This window comes from Molossus molossus, unplaced genomic scaffold (genome assembly GCF_014108415.1).
Source record: "Molossus molossus isolate mMolMol1 unplaced genomic scaffold, mMolMol1.p scaffold_m16_p_4, whole genome shotgun sequence".
Lineage (NCBI taxonomy): Eukaryota > Metazoa > Chordata > Mammalia > Chiroptera > Molossidae > Molossus > Molossus molossus.
The window spans coordinates 120,375,832-120,389,525 of NW_023425377.1; positions in this window are offsets into that span (position 1 = coordinate 120,375,832).

A 13,694-nucleotide genomic window follows, 5' to 3' on the forward strand; every position below is an offset into this window, starting at 1 on the left:
ACCGAGCCCAAAAGGTCGCACTGGGCACGGGGAGCTTCCCATCCGAGTCCAACCCTGGCACCACCTCAGCTCCTTCCAGGACTCTCCGGAGTCCCGCCTGAGGCAGCAAACTAAGAAGTCAGGTGCCCGCCTAGCCAGCTCCGCTGGGGCAGCTGGTGGTAACCGGCCACCAGCCACACCAAGGAAGAGAAAGGCTGCATGAAGGGAAGGGGGAGTGGATGAGCCTGAATGGCTCGTCGCTGAGCTTAGAAAAGTGGACTCAGGAATATCTGCCCAGGGCAGCTCTCCAAACAAATCCAAAACAGCTTTCCCAAACTACCATTGTTGACCATTTGACCCATCTTCAGGGCCCTGATCTTACTGCCGATCAGTGATTTGCAGGGAAGGAGGAGGGCTTTTTCTAGTCAAAAGTACCCACCACCCCAGCCTCAGAACGCAGTGTGTCCAGGAGGGTGAACTCGGGAGGGTGTGGAGAACCACTGGACGAGGACAGGGCCCAAGCTACAAACCCAGAGCCCTTCTCTACACGGGCCCAGAAAACAAGCAGAAACGCATCCAGTGACGGTCTGTTCCTACCTGCAAAGCAGACGCATGAATTCACCCAAATATGCAGGCCCCTACTCTCTAATTCCAATATTTTATATTTTCCTTTGAGACACTTACCCAGTTAAGGTTTGTATTTCTTTGCCAATTGATTCTTCAGAAAACATTACAATAATTTATGAAGGCAGGACATGAGTCCTGATCCGGGTCATGACCTGTCTTACAGGCTAAGGTTTCATCCTGTGGGGCAGGATGAGTCCTACACACCCCCACCTTCTACAGAGCCCCATTCACCCATAACTAGTACCAGCTGCCTGCACCTTGTTCTGGGGCAGGCTCACCGCAGCTCAGTCACCACCCAAAATGCTCATCTTCCAGCCCTGTCACCGTGTACACCAATGCTCAGTGACACGCTCCTCCAACCTCCCAGAGAAGACACCCTGCTCCCCTCCGGACCCACCAGGAGAAAGGGGAGCGAGGAGGAACACCCATTCCAAGGGCTGCAGCTCCCACAGCCTGGTTACAAGCAAGTTTAAAAAAAACCAAACAAACAAACAAACTAGAAAGTGCTACCAAAAGAGGAATTCCTTAAAGTAACAGTGTGATGCCACTGGGCACAGCAGGAGACATGCAGCTCCCACCTCCTGGGGGGGGGGTGAGAACTGTGGGGAGGCTGAGAAGGCCCCTAAGGCACTCCCCGGCTACCAGCAGGAAAACAGAGGCTGATGACACCTCTTCATTGGACAACTTAAATGTACCTAAACAGAAGAGCCTGGAGAATGAAGACTCTGCACCAGAAGGCCTTCCTCCTGGCTCTCAGACACACTCACTTCGACAGCTGCTCCCTGAATGAGTGATGGGCGCCCTGACCCAAGTGCAACGATGCTCCTCCCCCCAAACACACAAACACGCAAATGTATGCAAGAAGAGTAAACACAGGATCTTCCTTCTAGGAATCGCATTTCCATCCATCCTGAGCGCCTGCGTGACGGCGGAGACTGTGCTGTGCTTCTGCAGGGCACCTGGACGGCGGGAATGGGCGAGGGTTCAGCACGGTTTCCTCCTCAGTGGCTCTGATGTACTTAAACCCTGACATCAGACTGCTTTATCTCACCTGGGGTTACTCACTGTATCAAGAAATCAAAGTACGTGCTACTATCTTCAGGAAACACAACTCAGGGGTTGAACGCTGCGAACATCTGTGCAATAACAGCCAGTGCGAGAACGCGGAAGCCCCTGCATCACCTCCTCGGCGGGCTCCTAGGGCAACGGCTGACTGTTGTCCAGATGGCAGCAGGATGAGTAATAATCACTCACAAAGGCTACTCTTCACACTCCCAAGATGGCAGCCAGGACATGGCCACAAGCACGGGAATACCTAACCTGCTCGGAGGCACGAGAGAAGAGTGACCGTCCCTGACCTCGGGCAGCCTCTGGTCCAGCTGAGCAGACAGACAAGTCGGGAGGAGCTCGGTATGGCTCCTGCCTGGCAGCGGTCAACACAGACCAGGTGGGAACAGAGGCCGACGGAGTCAGGGAAGGAGTCTGAGCAAAGTCCTGAGCACAAAGGGAAGGGAGCCAGAAGACAGAGCACGACGTTTTGGGCGAAGCACCATACTATTTAACGTGTACCTAACCTAGCATATTACTTACTCTGAGCAGCCTCTTTGCACTCAGAACCTTTCTATCTGCTCATTTCTTTCCTGACACACATCCCTTCTTACCCGATGCCCAACTGCTGGGGACTATCGATTCACAACACGAGCCCTTCAAGGCCGCTGCCGCACAGGTCTGCCATCACCCACTTTACCCACACGGCTTGGAGCACCACACTTCCGTGCTCCGTGTCCAGTTTCTTACCCTTCCCCATTCGTTACTACAACAAAGTAATCCTCCCCATGCGGTGGCCTCATCAAGCCATTCCCTAACGAATCTCTCCCGCTCTGTCCCACAATCAAACAGGTCCAGCCAGCACCCAGAGCTTCCCTGCCACCTGGCCCTTCAGCTCTGCCCAAGCATCTCTCCCCACATGACCAGCCCTCCCCCTGTTCTCAGCCTCCACGAGGAGCCTCCTCTGCCCTTTCCTCCACGCCTCTCGATGCAGAGCGGGACCTGCCAAGACAGCAGGCAGGTGCGGCGGCTGCTCACACCCCCTCAGAAGCAGGCTCTTCCCAACGGCACTGGCCCGAGTCCCTGTTTATATTACATGCAGGTCCCTCTCCTTCAGTCTCTCCTGTTATGTGGCTAATGTATCGATCCAACGACACTTGCAGAGTTGGATGCCAGAGGTACGGTGAGCAGCAAGCACACAACTAGGCAGGCGGTTCCAGTGTGGCCGCTGCTCCAGAGGGTACAGGTTCCCGTCCATGCACACGGGACATGTACATGGGATAAGGTACCTGGCAACCTCGAAATTTAAGTTTCCTTGGACTGAAATGCCAGGGCACAGGGGGTGACATGCACCAAGTTAAGAGCAGCCATTAGCTGAAGGAACCCCTCCCCCTAAGGTGGCTCAGGAATTCGCAAAGGACACGTTGGGTGCCAGGGCGTGGCCCCAGGGAGGCAGGAATGGTACGTGATTCGAAGAATGAGAAACGACCTCAAGGACAAGGGCTTTCACAAAAGAGTAAGATGATTAAGAATCGGAGGATATTTATTCAACACCATTCCTGGGAAAGAGGGACCCATTTGAGGAAAACAAACTGTCCAGTTACCAGAATTAGTCTCTGTGGTGGAACAGGGACCACTCATCCAGCCATAAACTCTACAGCTGTAATAAGAATTATACCCTAGTGATTTTAATTATCTTATGGCTCATACACCCAAAGGCTGGCTTCCTCCTCAAAACATCAATTTTATCCATTCTTATTTATTTCACTCTCAAGAAGTTCTAGAAGGTACTGAATTCAAGACCTCTACACAGTTCTCCTGGACGTACCTCTAGTGCAGGGCTGGCGTTGCAGTCACCGTGGGATGAATGACCGAGCTCCCGCACGTAAACCGTCTGATGCTCACTTGGCTTTACAGAATGAGCAGCTCTCACTTTAACATCTAATTGACCTTCAACTGGAGGAACTTCCACTACATTATTTTTAAATTCATTGGTATCCTTCCATTCTTTGTGAAAGTTAATCTAACACCTAAATGCAGTGTACTTAAAAATGGATTTAGACAACGTATGATATAAAAATGCTAAAGAATGTGTTTTCAGACACCGAGGGGTCTTACATAAAACATATTTTGTAATGAACTACTACTTTCTGTTTCTTTGCTAAGTTCACATACTTTGAATATTATTTTTAAACACTATGTAATTGATCATTTGATTCCTAAGTTACTGATCACAGACTACCCACCCCCAATGAAAAAAAGATTTACATTTTTGTTACAGGTCACCTTCTTGTCCCCTATGAGTATACATTACCCAATGTAGCAAAGTACCCAGATATAATGACCTACTCTTCACAATAATTTCCTGGCCCTAAGTGAACGTGAAGGAAATCCACCTGTTTCTTACCTCAGTTTTTGTTTGTTTGTTGTTAATCCTCGAGGATATTTTTTATTCCATTGATTTTTAGACAGAGTGGAAGGGAGAGAGAGAGAGAGAGAAACACTGATGTGAGAGAGACATCACTGGTTGCCCTCTACAAGACCCAGACTGGGGCAAGGAATCGAACCTGCGACCCTTCAGTCTGCAGGTCGACACGCTAACGGCTGAGCCAAACCAGCCTAGGCTTACCTCAATTTTTAAAGCAAACACTAACTGCCTAGATAGAAAGTTTTCAAATTGGCAACATTAACTAATTCACATGCTCCCAGAGAGTCTAAAAATACTAATATGACTATAATTCAAACCCAGATTTCTCACTTTAATCAAAGGGTTATATTTGGTCAAAAAGAAAGTCATAGATTTTGATTTAACTGACAAACTGCTTAGATCTTAACTGTTCAAGTTTTAACCTTGTCTAAATATTTCAAACCCTCCCAAAATGGAACTTTCAAAAATGTGTTCTTTATACTGTCATACATCAAAATTTGTTTAAAGAAAATGCTGCCTGCCCAAGCTACTATCGTAAGACTTTGCAAAGACATCACGTTTGAAAACATTCAGCTGAAAAGGGTTTATATTAGCAATAACCACCTCTCCCAAAAAAGGAAGAGATTATAAGAGCTGACCAGATAATCATAACTCTAATATTTACTCCTAAGAACACTACTAATAAAGCCTAAGTGGTATAGCACATTAATTCACCGTAAATTCTTTATAAATTTTAAACTCAGACTTCAAAAGTCAAAAGCATTTTTCAAGATTTTAAGGAATTTATAAATTTGAGTGGTTTTAAATGACTCACAAGCAGCAACCATCTGCTAATTTATAAATAATCTAATCCCCGTTTAGGAGCCCTTAAAACAATCTATTAAACCCCTCCCAGTTCTCTGTAATTGCTGACTCAATCAGAATCAGCAACTGACAAGCAGCTACAAAACATTCCAATCGTTTGTATTTGGAATGTTGTTTTTTTAACTCCCCTTGAGAGTAAATGAATTCACACCCAAACAAAAGCAGTCACCATGGCCTACAAGCCATCCCTAGTTTCATCTACTCAGAATTCCTTTGTTAGACATATATGCTCAGATATGGAAAGATGCCAAAGACATATTAAGAAACACAGGCTTGGCTGGGATGGCTAGTTGATTGGGCATCCCCCGTGCACCAAAAGGTTGCTGGTTTGATTCCCAGTCAGGGTACATGCCCAGGTTGGGGCTCCTCTGCATGCAGGAGGCAGCCAATTGATGTTTTGCTCTCACATCAATGTTTCTCTCTCTCTCTCCCTTCCTCTTTCAAAAAATAAAATTTAAAAAAAAAAAATCTTAAAAAGAAACACAGGCAAACTGCAGGGGGGTGGACCTGAAATATAATATTGCCCCATTTATATAAAAGATTCCAGGAGGGAAGAGAATACATACATCAATTTCTTGCATAATCATGAAAAATTACTGGATGATCATAAAGGCTAATAGTGTTTAATCTCTGAGATATATGACCAGTGTTCTAGATAGAATGGGTTGGGAACTTTTAATTCTATGATCTTTAGAACATCTTTATTTTTTTATCATGATCCTGTGCTACACTTATAATTGTAAAGCCTTTAAATCCAACTGTTCCTCCCTGCTTCTCACCATACATAGAAGACCCTGGGGCCACAACTTCTTAGCCCGTGCAAGGACCAGCCTAAAATGAGCAGCCATCAATAAAGAGTGTATTTCACCTCCTTCTGAGATGGGTATCAAAGGCTTGTCTTGCTTCAAAAGAATACCTGATGGAATAGTGCAGAAAGAAAACACACTGGAAAGGTAATACGATAAGGCTATAAAATGCTATTATCCACCATTCATTTAGTTCAAAAGCAAGTTTTCAAAACATAAGAATAGCCAATGCCAGAAGCAAGTCACTGAAAATGTACGCAATATGAATAGAAAAACTAACCCAGTCCAGAAAACTAGGAGTGTAAATTACCTTTCAAGAATAAACACTCAACTTCTTATCCATTTCAGAGTAGTACAATTTTAGCAATAAATAAATAAAAGTAAAAAAGCTATGTTCCAGAGATGGCTAGCAAGCGCTATTTCCTCCACCCATATTAGGTCATTCTTTTCCACAATCCCAGACATGACCTCAGAATCCTCCTTAACACACAGTGCTACCACTCACGTCAGAATTCATGAGAGATGAAGTCCGATTGCCTTCTTGCACACTTTCTTGACCATTTACCTGGGAAAAGTAAGGTAAGACCAATCTCTTCAGATTATATGAAAGTAAAGTTTTTCTAAAGCACTTCACTGTGTTCCATTCCTCTTTGGGGTCTCTGAACCGAGTTCTAATTTACACAACGCACATGTGCAAACTAAAAGTTCATTGAAAAATAACACTTAAAAAAAAACTAAGCATTCAGAAGAGATCGTTTTTTGAATGGACCATGTTAAGGGTAAGGATAGAAAATGCGCCTACAACCCCTATTCCATCCTTGGAAGAATAAGTCAATAAATGAAAAGTGTCTACAGGGGAATTTTAAAAGATTTTTAAATGCTCAAACCAGATGTTCTCACACAGGATATACAAAGCAGCTTCTTGCAGAAACCAGACTCAACCAGCTAATGACAATTACACTAAGCACAGACTGAAATGCAGCTGTTTCGAGGAACTTTGTTCCTTGATTAGAGCCGGTTGTCAGAAACTATCAGTTACCACTAACAATGTTAAGTCACCAAAAAATTAAAAAAAAAAAAAGACTCTCAATGTATGTATTAGAAGACCTAGATGGCACACTGAACAAAAGTGCATGTACACACCATCTGAGTTACGTATGGAAAGAAACATTTCATCACAGTGCACAAGTCTTGTTGTTATGGTCACGGAAACAGAAGCACAAGATGGTCCCAAACCCCGCAGCAAGGTCTGAGGAATACTCTCTGGGCTTAAACTGATGAGTGTACCCCATGGATTAGATGCACAGGAAACCTTCCCAAAACAAGCCCATTAAGTCAGAATTGTGGCACTGAAGAACATTCCGGAGATAATTTTGCCTACCTTCCCGAATTTTAAAGACAGGCGCGCTGACTTCTAGAGCCGTGAAGCAGTCCGAGTAAGGACTCACAGGTAGGTCTAGGGAAAAGCCAGTAGCCGAACCAAAGACCAGTTCCCAAGGTGGGCGAGCGCTGGGTGCCTGCAATGTGGGCTCCTCCCCTGGGTTTAGAAAGAAGTTATCTAGAAGACTAAGGCCATGCCCTGTCGTGCTGTCAGGTAGCGGACGACTAGAGTGTAATCAATGAACAGCAGTCTGTGAACTGGGAAACGCAAACATGGTTTCCTGGCAAGCTGACGTGAAGACCTGCTGCCTGTGGAGCCCAGGAAAGGTGGGGCTAGGAGTGCAGATGCCCGGGGTTCCCCAACACTGCCCGGGGCTCCCCAACACTGCCCGGGGGAGCACCCAAACAGCAGGCACTAACTTCTGATTGGTGAGACACACACCTTCCTTGGAGACAGGTTCCCCCCTCTGCAGGAAACCCGTGTATACAGCACATCCCCTTCCACAGGGCTTCCTGGTCGGCCCCCTGGAGGGCGAGAGCACCTACATGTGCTTTCTTTCCTAGGTACACAGGGCCCCGAGTTACACACCCTATCGGTAAAGGGGATCTTGCAAGCAAAGGGTTAAGAGCCACAGTCCTCATACTAGACCACTCCAAACTTATGATTTCAACTTCTGATTTCAGGTCCCTGCCAGAAAGGAAACTGAGCCCCCACAGAGACAATCTGGTGACCAGGTCAGGCTGTGTCTCACTATCCATCAGAGGCCCAGGCTGTTATTGTCCTGCCCCTGAGCCAAGAATGGCTTTCATCAATTTCAATGGTTTAGGGTGGGGGTGGGGGGGTGTCAAAAGCACATTTCGTGACACATGGAGATGACACAGAATTCAAATCTCACTGTCTGTAAATAAAGTTTTACTGGCACACAGCCATGTTCATTCATTCCCTTTGGCCAATGATGGCCTTCGAGCTTACAGTGGCAGAGCTGAATGAACATGTACAGAGACCGCTAGGCCTACAAAGCCTAAAATACTGACATTTAGTATCTGGGCCTTTACAAGAAAAATTGACTGATACCTGTTATAAAAACAGACTGGCAATATAATGTTTATAAACCAGCATTATTCACGTTTAATGAAATGTGAATCAATTACCAGGCCCTGGGCAACTGACAAATACCTTAATGCCTACAAAGTTAAGGATCAGACACACTCTGTCCTTAAGTCTTTAAATGCAACAGGCAGAAATCCCAAGGAGAAATGAAAAGGGAAGGGTACTCTGAGCAACTGAAATAAAGGCATGTCTAAAAACTGAGAATTTTTCTCAAAGGAAAACCCCTGAGGCTTCTACTTTGGGCCAGTGTACACTAAGCTGTAAAAACTCCTAATAAGTTTCTTATCTGATTTCAAGCCAATAACCAATAAGCAGGAAAATGACTGTTCTAGACAGGCATTTTAACTACAATTTGTGGTTAATAGTGATATAAAAGGATCAGACAGACATCGTAAAAAGAAGTCACCAAAATTTAAACACTGAACTGGAATCCAAAGATGCACTTAAAAGTACCCAGTGGGTCCCTGAGATGACAGGCACATTTCAGGGCCGCTGGCTTTTTCTGGGGGAGAGGTCCCGCAGGTTTCAATCTGACTTTTGAAAAAGTTGCGAGCCACCAGCACTCAGCCTCCATTTCTGAGGTGCGTCATTATATTTCAGCACTGAAATCGCTGATGCTCATAAATAAAGCTGTCCATGAGTAATCAAGAAAAAGTTTAAATCATGTTTAGTGTACTTTGTGCTAAACAAAAGGAAAACAGGCAACTCAAACGCCAGCAACTTGTTAACCTTGCCAATTCCTGCTCCTTGCCCTAGAGGGATAAGGAGTAAAGGAAACATATGCTCCTTTTATTCTTCAGTTTGTACCCTCACCACTGAAATCTTCACTTAACATAAGCTCTTAGAAAGTATCAGAATCTGTCATAAGGTTCCAAATGAATAAAATCTCCTGTGCAGACATTACAGGATCAATATTAAAAATATATTATTGCCAACTGGGAATGCTTTCAGAATAACAGAACACTGTGGTTTAATTTCTTCAGCAAATAAGTCCAACAGAACCTAAGACTTTTAAAATGAACTTACTTCAACTATCCTCAATCACCTCTACCTGAAGAACCAAAATCAAAAGGTAAATGCTGGACTGGCTGTAGCTCAACCAAAAGTTTGGTCCCTGAACATGTGTTGAGTGCACATCGTGTAGCACTGGTCTAGAGTCAACAGAAGATTCAAATGGAAATACACCATCCCTTCGCCAGTGACCAAGCTTCCCTTTTCCACGTCTGGCCATCTTCGTTCCTGTTCTTTCGGGTGAGGAAAGACATCCTTAGTAATTCAAGGTCTAGACTAGATAAGGCCACAACAACATGGCCAGAGTCAGGATCAATATCTTCTCAGACTAGATTTTCTCTGTTCCAAGACTCGGGACTCTAGCTAAGCTTATAAACACGACCGCCACTGTCACTCAGGTAAAAAGGCCCTCCAGGGCCAACTCTCGAATTTATTAGAAATGCAGAGTAACTTCCCCCATCAAAACCCACCATCTGGGAAAACATCAAAATCTACACCTTCCCAAGCACAGACCAATCGTTTGTATTAAGTACACCACATGAATGACAACAGACTTTCCATTAAGTCTCAACTTTCTAAATACCACAAACTAAAATAAATATAGTAATTGTTCAAATTTTAAATACATGATCACCTAAAGTGTTGCAACATCTTGAAAATGGAGAAAATAGATTGAATACCAGAATTGTCAAGGAATCTCGGGGATTAAAACACCTTCCCAATTAAGGTTCCTACCAGCTTCTGATACCAGGTAAGAAACACAACTTCCAGCAAAGCCACCTGTTACTTTAATGTTAAGGTATTATTGGATATTATGCCAATGTTTAATTTATAGGCTTGGACAAGGGGAGGAAAGAAGCTTACCACTGACAGAACTCACTGAACCATCTAGCCAAACTTGTCACTGCCAATCCAAATAAGAAGCAAGGTGTATTGGCTAAGATGCCATATCTTTCCAGAGCATGTCCATTTTATCAGTCTTGTGAGAAAACTGCGTAATAGAAATTCTGATAGGCCACTAACTGTGATGGTGGAACAGGTGGTCATAACACTGCAGGAGGGAAGAGCTTCACCACCAGGAAGTAGGAAGCAGAACTGCCAGATTCATCCCTACAGAGGGATGGAACGTGTTACATGACTTGATGTTTGCTGTTCCCATCACCTAGTACTGAAACTGAGGCTTCTTTTTCCAATAAGGCTGTGGATAAATGCATCAGGCACATTTCTTTAGAGCACTATTTTCCAAACAGAATCTCCAAGTCTAAGATTCCCAAATTACAATACAACGCTATTTTAATTTCCAACATTTTTTTAAAAATATTTTTTCTCTATTGATTTTAGAGAGAGAGGAAGAGAGAGGAAGGGGGAGGAGAGAGATAGAAACATCAATGAGAAAGAACATCGATTGGCCGCCTCCTGCACGCCCCCCACTGGAGATTGGGCTCACAACCTGGGCATGTGCCCTGACTGGGAATCGAACCAGAGACCTCTTGGTGCATGGGCTGATGCTCAACCTCTGAGCCACACCAGCCCGACTTGATTTCCAACTTTTTAAAAAATCCCGTCTTGATCAATTCCAAAAGCTTGCCTCCTCAACGTTGAAGATTCTGTCATAGGGTTACGATGGATTAAAGTCTATAAATGGGAAATAACCAGATTCGATAAGTGATCCTCAACCAGAACACGTTTAGACAAAGCTGCTGTCATATCTGGGGGCCAACTGAGAAAATCTATGCCCCAGTGACAGATGACATGAAAACTTACCAAGCTAGCTGACAGGAAAAACATAAAAACTCCTTACAGAACTGGATATATGGCATGATCTCATTTCGAGTGATTCAATTAAAGCATGCACACATATTCATAGACAATTATCTGATACAATTGTGATACAGTGGTGATTTAAGGGTGGTAGGAGTGTGTTTCTATATTTGCTCCTCTGTATTTTCAAAGTTTCAACAATGTACATGTAACACTGCTTCTGTAATAATACTTTAAGCCACCAAGGGCTCCTTAAAGTCAAAAATCAGTATTTATGAAGTGCCTACTATAGGTGAGACACACGAAGATCTGCTTTTATTCTCACCAAGTCCTCCAAGTTTTTTCAGTTAATCCTTCTCTCCAAGCCTCTGGGCTAAGCAACAGTCATTTTAAAATATAACATTTCCTTAAACTCCGAAGAGTTTTTCTCTCTGTTCTCTCTCAGGCACACTAATAATTTTTCACTGTTTTCCCTTTATAGCTACTCTTTCAACCTTGGCAACTAACATGAAACTAAAACACTCCTTTGTAGGCTGAAAACCTGTGACAGAGGAGGAACTAACCTGGTGGGGGGAGGGGGTTCTTTTAAATGAACATTTATCTAGCTTTTTCAAAGTTAAAATCTCTGGCAACGCACCCAACTTTTCTTACTAGAAAGCAGTGTGCGATCTCAAGATGAAATCAAGGTCAAGTTCTACTGCATATCAGGCAACGACCTGTATGGAAAGATGACGAGAGGTATGGGGAAACCTAACAGCTAGAAACTGTTATTTGTTCTAGAGGTGGAAATGAAAGTGCTGGTCGCATACACATTATGAGAAATACACAAATTCAAGGGAGAAAGCAAAATACCACGCAATAAGAAAGCCATCTGATTTAAAAGTGGCATTACATGAGACTGAAGTATTTGGGGTAAAAGGGCAGTGACAATTCTGGGTTGCAGCTATTTGCTAGAAAGTGTCCCCCAGGAGACTACCCCACGCATCTCTCCGACACGTGCTGCCCACTGCAACATGTTATTATACCAAAAGCGCTAAGTATGGTTACACTGAAGGCTTCCTTTCTCCACCTAGACCCGATGAAATATCAATTAGTGGTGATCTGATCAAAACGGAGCTCACGCTCCTAATCTCTAACCATTGGTGATCACTACCCAAGTCCGCTTCCAGGGAAATCATTTTCTCTGAATCTGAAACTAGTTCATTCACTAGCCTTGAGCTACAAGGAACGAGAGAGCTAGCCTTTCACCGCGGGTTTTCTAAAAAGGAAAAATAGATCACCTCCTAAAAACCTTTGGGAAAGAAGCCCCCAAGCATTCCCATTAATGGAAACCTCAGACTCTCTGCCACTTTCCTGGAAACGTCGCTGTCTTCAGTCATTCCACGGCAGCAATCACTTTACAAAAAGAAATGCCGAATCCCTCCCGGCCGGGTAAGCGGAGGGCGGCAGACCCGGGCCGCGAGGCGAGGCGCAGCGCCCGCCGCCGGGTTACTAGAAAGCCGGGCTGCTTTCCGACGGCCCGGTGCCGGCGCGGTCCTAACGGGTTTCCAAGGCACGTTTAAATCGCCCGCTTTTTTGTTTGCTCGCTGCATCCACCGGGCCCTGGGGCTGCGGCCGCCCCCGTGCGCCCGGGAGGGGGAGCTGGAGAAGGGGCCGGGGAGAAGGGGGCGGGCGGAGGTCCCTGGGGTGGACCGGGCCAGCGCGGGAGGGGGGATGGCGGGCAGGCTTGCGGGGGCCCTGGGGTGGCGGGGGCCCTGGGGTGGCGGGTGGCCGCCGCCCTGCACCGGGAGCCCACCGCCGCCGGGGTGCGCGCAGGGCCAGGGCGCCACCTCCTCCCCCCTCCCTCGCCGTCCTCCTCCCACGGCGACAGAAACAACAGCGCGGGAGGAGGGGAAAGTAACTCCCGGCACCTTCGCCGGAATTAGCCCCGGTGCCGTGATGACACCTTCTCATGGCGCAACCAAGCGCCGCTCCCTCCGCAGCGACGTGCGCCGCCGCCCTCTCCGTTCGAAAGTGGCCACCCCCCGCCGCTGCTCCCGCCCCGCCGCCGCCGCGCCAATCCGCTCGGCCCCAGTGGCAAATCAAACGCTCCCTCGCGTCCACAGCCACTAGCGCGCTGCACACGGCGGCCCGGCCCTCCCCAGTCCTCCCGGGTGGCACCTCCGGGCTGGGCGGGCGCCGGAGAGCGGCTGTGCGGTGGGAGCGGCGAGCAGCCCCGAGCGGGCTCGGCTTCGGCTCCCGCTCCCGCTCCCGCTCCCGCTCCCGCTCCCGCCCCCAGACAGTTCTGGAAACTGTGGATCACCTCTGTCACAGGAAGCCATCCGGCGAGGAAGGCGGCGCGGAACCAACAAACAAACGCCTGCGGCCGCCCGCCGGAATCGGCGCGGGGACAGCGACGGGCTTCGGGCCGTTCCCCGGGCGGGGGCGCGGCGGTCGCCCCCGCGTCGTGGGCTTTGTGCGGGGCTCCCGCGGCGCGGGCGCGGGGGGCCGGGCGTCCCCATCCCCTAAGCCCCCCAACCCAACCCCGACCCCCGCATCGCTGCCGGGACCGTTAGGTGATGGTGCGACCACCGCGGAGAAAGCAGCGCCTCGGCCGCCACCCGCCCCCATTTCCACGCGGAGCCGCCTCTCCTCCAACGCCAGAGGCGGGCTCCAAAAGTTGGCCCCGGGGCCACCCAGC